At 31.0% G+C, this 8,358-nt stretch overlaps 1 protein-coding gene across 1 annotated transcript in view; it reads left to right on the top strand.

The window, feature by feature from the left end:
* Positions 1 to 1,464: 1,464 nt before the first annotated feature.
* The window catches only part of LOC145258305 (FMRFamide receptor-like), a 130,587-nt gene continuing 123,693 nt past the window's right edge, over positions 1,465 to 8,358 (top strand). Inside the window, exon 1 of the mRNA XM_080116353.1 lies at positions 1,465 to 1,553. The gene's annotated coding sequence lies outside the window, so the exon portion shown is untranslated. The remainder of the gene's footprint in view (positions 1,554 to 8,358) is intronic.

The raw sequence follows: 8,358 nt of genomic DNA on the forward strand, positions 1-8,358 counted from the left end.
TTCGAGTTTCAAAACAGTACCAGTCTCGTGAAAATCCATCGCCTCTGTCTAAAGTTTAAGGCAGACATTCACACTTACATATATAAATGCATACTTACATCTAAACAGACTGGTGAGATTTATATAATAGATTATATCGACCCCAGTATACAGTATTGATTTAAAAAGTTTTAAAAAGAACGACTCCTCCGCCCCCATTAAGAATCGAAACCAAAACGTTTAGTTTACGATTTATTTTTTCTCTGACGTTAACCACTTAGACATGAAGACATGCTTGCTGCAAGACTAGAAATTAAAACATTAACCTTAACGTTATGCATACATATTCGTAATGCCTGAGTTCGACCTTGACTTGGCAAATGTTTTTTTATTTAATTTTAACTAAAACCAATTTTCCATCGTCACCGCCCGAGGCTAATCATGATTATACACTCACAATAATAGCATTCGATTAACCATATTGAAACTTATAACTTCTATGTTTCATAAATATTATATTTGTAAGAACTTACTTAACTTTGGTGATCTGATGGGAACCAGTTTGTCAACGTGATTATGCCGTAGACATACATACATACATACATACATACATGTAAACAGACAGGGGAGATTTATATTAAAGATTATCAGTTATTATTGTGACTTAGCCTATATTGTTTGCTCATGAAGATTAAGTTGTGCATGTGATTTACGAAGCGGGCCGGATATACGTACGTCCTCTTTTATCATATAGATTATTTTCACCGTTTCGTACATCTTCACATATGTGTAAGCATTTTGAATGACATGATATATTATTTATCTCATGATTATGACAGAAATGACGTTTAGGAGATGTTATCTTTTGTAACTGGATATCTTATTGATATGATAAAGGTGTTTATTTTCATAATGATCGATGGAAAACTTGCAATTGGTTGACTGATTTAATTTAATTTAATCATAATAAGTTTTAGATTATACCCCTTTTTGGTTTCTTGATAATTAAATCATCTTTATAATTGGTGTAAACTTACTTCTAACTAGATCTAAAGTTCGAAACTTTACAGTACAGAGCTACTCTCTTTTCTTCCTGCCAAAACATGGCGACTTTTACACTTGATAGAAGGTCGGAGGTTACATCTACCGAAACGTTATGCATGTAACACTCACTATGAGAATAAGTATCCGAATAATCTACAAAATATCTTTACTTTGAAAGTTTTAGGCGCGTGGTCGCTGTAATGTAATGGAAATTGTTTAAAAAGTTCTTACAAGCATCATTAAAAATAAAAAAATTCAAACTCTAAATGAACAAACAAAAGATGCACATATTTTATTAAAAGTAATGATTTTTATGGCATTTTTCGGATATTAAAATATTTAATATCACAGAAACATTTGATAAACTAATACTGTAAATGTTATTTTTAATCATTTCAATGTTTTTTATAAATTTTCTTAAATATTCACCGTTTGCTTTCAGAGGATAATCACCAGAGATAATTATCCAATGAAATCGCTCCATTTGTTACAATTGATAAATAAAAATGGCTTCCGTATCTCATCGATAGGTAAGTATGGGTTGTTTATTATTTCTACTTTCAGCTAGATTGAAGTTACTTACAACCAGTTTCTTACATTTTTACAAAAAAAAAGAACACAAGCAATAAGTCCACTCACTTTTTTCCGTTGAAACAACACCATATTCATGACAGATATATATATATATATATATATATATATATATATATATATATATATATATATATATGTGTGTGTGTAGGTTTTATTTTTATTACCGTATCTTTCTGTTAAGTTACATTATTGTTTCAGCTACCCGGCCGTTTTGTAGCCGTCTGTAGCTTCCTCAGTCTTTTACAGAATATATATATATATTAAATCCCCGAAACAGTGTTTAATGGTAAACAACTGATGATCCCTTGAAAAATAAATTATTGGTATTATAGTAAATTCGAGAGCGAGTTGATGCAGTGATTGCAGGTGATTAAATGACTCACTGACTAGATGGTTTTCTAACGAATGATAAAAAATATATTTTTTGTATAGTTTTAAAGGTTAAAAACTTCAAAGACTATATATATATATATATATATATATATATATATATATATATATATATATATATATATATATATATATATTATTTTGTCATGACTGGATAGAGGTCCTATGTAATTCGTAATTTTATTTTTCGGCCGCCCATACTGAAGATTGAACCTTCAACCTTCAGGCCATGACTGGATAAAGGTCCTAAGTAAGTCGCAATTGTATTTTTTGATACCCCACACTGAGGATTGAACCTTCAACCTGCAGGTTCAATCCTCAGTGTGAACGACCGAAAAATAAAATTGCAAATTATATAGGACCTCTATCCAGTCATGACTGACGGAACAAGAGCATGCTACCCCCGAGAAGTAAATAAAGAGTTCCGTTCGAAATTTCGTCCAAATTTTTTTAGTTCGACAGAAACATTCCCGAGTTCGACAAGATACACCTGAAGATGAGAACAGAAGTCCGATGAATCCAACTAATACGAATAACCAATCCTCATCTCAAAAATTCAGAAACGTCAAATTTTTCCTTTTCCTCTCAAAAAGTTTTTTTTTAATGCATGATACGCTAGGGTATCAGTTTTTTTGTTTTTTTAATTAACCAAATTCACAGTTTTGCACCAATTTATCTCACCTTACAAATTTTTAAATCTATATTATATTCTTCTATATTTATCTTTTCTTTGTGTCTGTCCGTTCCAATTTTTCTCCGTAACTTCTAGTCCGATCTAATTGAAATTTGTTGATAAGGTGCAGCGAACTAAGTATTATAATATCCGTTTGATGCGCAGTGTTACGGATTTGTTCCTAGTCTAGGGATATAGGAACGCCGCAAACATATGAATGAAAAATAAAAGAGTAAAAACTAGATGATTTGAAAAGAAAAACGAATTTTTATTGACAAAGAAAAAGCAAAGCTAAATCAAGAATAGTAAAGAAAAACGGATGCCTAATAAGCTGTTTATAATCGATAGTGTAAGGGAGATAATCCTGTTTTCTAGTTATTTCCTTTTTATTAGGATTAAATGTTTTTATAGTAATGTTTGCTTTTATCTTTTAGACATAAATGCTTTTGGTCAAATATAATTCAGAAAAATCTATATTTACCAGTTTGTTAATGAAAGAAATTTTTCTCTGTATCTTGTTTGGTTCATCTGATATTTTAACGACTCGAGTTTTCTTTTGTTTTCCTTCGGTCAAAGTTATAATAGGAGGTCGCCTCCCATTGCGTTCTAACGTCGTGTTATAACTGAGTTAAAAATAACGATCATTCGCTATTTATAGTTATTGCTAGAGAAGGCTTCAAAAAGAAAAAATAATCTTTTTTTATTCCATCTTTTGAAAATCTCCAGAGACGCTAATTTTTACGTTTTATATTCAATTTCTTAAGTTATATTTTTTGTTATTTTATACATAATCTTTTATTGTCATTTCCTTTTAATTAACTAATTTATTATTATATAATATTTGAAGTATTTTTATTTTGTTATAATTTATAATAATTTTAATAATTATTCTTATTATATTTTATTTTTTATTATATGTTATTATTTGCATAATTAATATTATATTTTGTGTAATAAATCATAATATCTTCATATCTTAAGTGGAAAATGTATACTCCCATGACACGCAATACTAGAAATAATATGAATTCACAAGGATTAGTATTTAAGTTACACTTTTCCACAGAAACTACTGGCCCAATCCTGCTGAATTTTGACATAGACCTTTGATATATATATATATATAATATATATATATGAAAAAGTACAGCGAACTACGTATTATGACATATATTCTATGTGTAACAGAGCGAGGACGCGCGTATGCAAATTCATGTGAAATAGGGTTATCGGTACAAAAAAAGCTATAAAAAGGAGAAAGATCACGTTAGAAAAGACGATTGCGTTGGAGACGTCAGGGTCGTAACGAGAAGTCACGCGTGGTGGGAGAATGAGGAAACAAATTTCGTTGTTACTAGGAAAAAGGAGTCGAGTTATTACTTGTCCTATGTTCCTTGCGACGTAGACTGCATACAACATGTGGGTCCTGTGTTTAAACGAGCGTGTACAACGTTACATATGTAAGGGATTCATAGCGATTCATAGGGATTAGTATTGAACGCTAAAATGAGCAAAAAGTTAACCATATCTCACCATCAGTTTACATATAGTACTCATTCGAAGGAAACAGGCTATAGTTTTTCTCAGTTTTTAACGTACCAACATGTCTCTTTAAAATATAATGATCCTAAACCTTATTTATAAAGTCCTTATTCCAACGACGATCAAAATCCATTGCATGATTTTGATTCTAGAAAATGTCAAAAATTTAAAGACTTAATCCTCTGAGCGTTGAGTTTATATTTTTATAGAAATATGTTTTCATAGTTTATATTTAATAGCACTTTTTCTAGTTCTTGACTCGTTTTGTTATGATTATGACACCATCACGACGATGGCGATTAAGGGAGAACACGTACTATAAGAAGTGACACCTACCTACGGTCCTGCTTCATAATCAGATCTGTGCTGAATACACTTATATTGCAAATGGGGAAAAAAGAATAGAAAAAGGAAAAAGAAAAAAAAAACAAGTGTGCCCGGAGATCTCGGGAACGTTGGCACTTGTTCGCTTCAAGAAGGTTCCCAAGGATGCACGCTCATTAAAATTCCCTTCGTACCGGCCCGAAGGAGGTTGAAATTATTCAAAGAACACGTCGTAGATATATACATTTAACTTTTTTTTTTTACATCAAAGTCGTTAAATATTTAACATATATACTCGAAAAAAAAACTGCGGAACCCACGGGTTCATCCATTTGGCTTGAGTTAGATTATTTCCATTAGAGAAAAAGTGAGTATATTACTGATGGGACGATGCCAAAACTTTTCCCGATTCTGAAACAATTATTAGGTTGGTGCAAAAATAATGTCGTTTATTGACGTTCAACTTATATATAAAAAAAAACATTATTTTTGTACCAAACTAATACCAATTTGTTTGTTTTTTAATTTCGATTCTGATTCTTTCTTAATTTCTAATTTTTTATTAGAGCTTTGATACTTTTAAAAAATTGCTCAAATGAGTGTAAAACCCTTGTGTAATGTCAACGTATATTTTGTAAAATGTAAAAAATACACATGGAAATGGAGCGTATATTACAAAAGTAGACCTTTCTAAATATTTTTCTAGAATAAATTACTTGTAATTGATTGAAGATTGTGAAACATCTTTTAACGCAAACCCCGATTTACATTTGTTCGTCGTAAATGCTATTTGAAATGTTAAGCATCAATTAAATACAATCGACGATTGGTATGCCAAATCTATCTATTATATATATATATATATAAGTGAACGTACCTGTGTGTCTGTGTGTCTGTGTACATTTTCCTACGCAATAACTATCAATTTTAAGTCTACAGACTCGAAATTTGATATACAGGGTATGGAGATTTGGGAAAATCTTTGTAATCCGTTTTTGGACAAAAATTTGGCTTATAAGGGGTCAAAGTTCAACGATTTGACCTTTGTGAACTCTACCAAACACCTCCGCCAATTTGGGGTCTAAACACTTGCAATTTTAGATATAGGTTCCTTGGGCATACTTCTAACTTAATAACTGGAATTGAGCCCAAAATAATAAATGTAAGGGGTCATAATAGGGGTCAAAATTTAAAAAATTTGACCTCTGCGATCTCTACCAAATTACTCAGACACTTTTTGGTCTAAAAATTTGAAATTTTACATAAAGGGTATTCAGAGATAGGGCAAGCTTTTTAATCGGTTTGGATCGGAAATTTCAGTTACCAATATATAAATATATGTATGTATGTATGTTTGCATGTGTGCCTAAAACTTTCGACAGAGGCGACGGATTTTCACAAGATCAACATCGCTTTGAAGCCTGGCCCTTCAGACGACAAATACCGAAAAATTGGCTAAAAACATTAATTTATTCACCCTAAACTGGGCACTTTTCTACAGGGGGGGGCGTTTTTTTCGCCGATATTTTCGAAAGTCATCCCGTCTTTTTGATTGTCCAGCCTTAATTTAAACTTCTCGTTTGACGGTGGACGTAACACCAAAGATGTCTCGTTTTTTTTTTTCGTTCTTTTCCTCCTTCGCAGTACAGGTCGAGCCTGCCTACCTACTACCACATTTTATTTTGCTAAACATACACCTCCTAACACCCGGGCAAAACCGGGCTGAAATGCTAGTAAGACAATAGTTGTAAGAATGAGTTTCTGCATATAAATGTTACAACAGTAAAACCCCAGGATACGAGGATCTTAGGATACGATTTTTTCAGGTTACAATGTGGAATACGATGTTTTTTCCAGTCCTTGGTTACGGTAGTTGCCTAGCTTTACGCTGTTATTCATAATGTTATTTGATTACATGTGTATTATATACTGTACTGTATTTTGTTATTAATTTTTAATGCCGTATCCCAGTATTCTACTGTATTAAGAAAGGAGGATCTGTTAACCATTTTCTGCCTTTTCTTTTCTCTATAAAAGAATGGTCATATTTTTCTCTTAATTATACAAATTTGCTCGGTTATTATATTGATTTATTTTACTCTAAAATAGAGGACAAAAAACAGATACTACCTCTATTAATACTACTACTAACAATAATAATAATAACAAACTTCTTTGTGATATGCGCATACACACTGATAAGGTCCTTTAACACTCCAGACCTGATATAATCTTACTAAATAAAAACAAGAGAACTTTCTCAATTATTGACGCAGCTTGCCCTTTCGATACCCGAGTGTGAGAGAAAGAACAAGAAAAAAATATAAATACCAAGATCTAAAATGGGAATTAGTTCGACTCCGGAAATGTAAATAAGTCAAGGTGATTCCCATTGTGATTGGAAGGCTTGGGACCATAACAAAAAGCCACCACAAATGGCTTAATCCGATTGGCAAGACAATTTATTTTACAATCTTACAAAAGGCTTTCCTGCTGGGACCAGCGAAAGTGTTAAGGTGTAGCTTGAATGTCTAATGAAATGAATAAATAAATAAAATAAATAAATAAAATTTTCAAAAAATAAATAAATAATTAAAAAATCAGAAAGTTAAGAATGTTAAAAAACATTAAAATATGTCAACACCTCGAATTGTATGACAGTCAAGGTGATTCCCATTGCGATAAAAAGCTTGGGAACATGACAAACACGCCACCATAAATCGCTTAATCATATTGACAAGGCAATTTCTTTTACAATCTTACAAAAGGCTTGCCCGTTTGGAACGGCGATAGTGTGAAATACAGCTTGAATGTCTAAAGTCAAAGGAATTGATTTGATGTTTAAAAATCCAACTAAAAACATCCAAAGGTTGAGACTACTACTACTACTAATACTAATACTAATACTAATACTACTAATGATAATAATAATAATAATAATAACAATAATAACAATAATAATAATAATAATAACAACAACAATAATAACAATAATAATAATAATAATAATAATAACAACAACGACGACAACGACGACGACGATGATGATAATGATGATGATAATAATAATAATAATAATAATAATAATAATAATAATAATAATAATAATAATAATAATTCGTTGATTCGTGCTAAATCACTCCCCTAAAATTAGATCGACATTTTATATGATTAAGTAGCGGAAATAAAAGAAAACAATTAATTTATAAGTTCGGCTAGGAAATCAGTATTTCGCTTAATGTACTCGGATGTTGCATTTAGCATTTCCGAAGTGACGTCACAATTTGGCAGCCATGTTATCAATGTTTCGACATTCCACCTATGATTGTCAAGATAGCCCACTAACTTTATCTCGAAAATTAAACACAAATACTGGTTGAACATTATATTTTCGATTGTTGATATTTACTGGAGTTTTTATGCCAGTAGTTTGTTCGCCTTTCGATTTTGAACGGTTATTAAGGATCCCCATTCAAGGTTTATGGAGATATCCTTTTTGTTTTAGCTTGAGAAAATGGAGCATTAGGTTTGTTTTGATATAAAACGCTTTAAAATAAGTTAAAACACATATAAACATCTAAGTAAGTAGGAGGGTAACTTCCCTTTGTTAAAATTTATTTCTGGTATATTTATTTTTCATTTAATTTTTGTTAAAAATACCCGCATCTCATTCTTCTTTGTTATAGAGGGAGACTTTAAAAATGTATATATAGTTTCTTGTTACTTCAACAAACTTATAAAAGTGTTCCCTGTTTATATTTTATCTAAAATGCTTATTGTGTGATTTTCATCTATATTTTCATTTGTGCCGA

This window comes from Euprymna scolopes, chromosome 33, assembly GCF_053919585.1.
Source record: "Euprymna scolopes isolate OS-2025 chromosome 33, ASM5391958v1, whole genome shotgun sequence".
NCBI classification, from domain to species: domain Eukaryota; kingdom Metazoa; phylum Mollusca; class Cephalopoda; order Sepiida; family Sepiolidae; genus Euprymna; species Euprymna scolopes.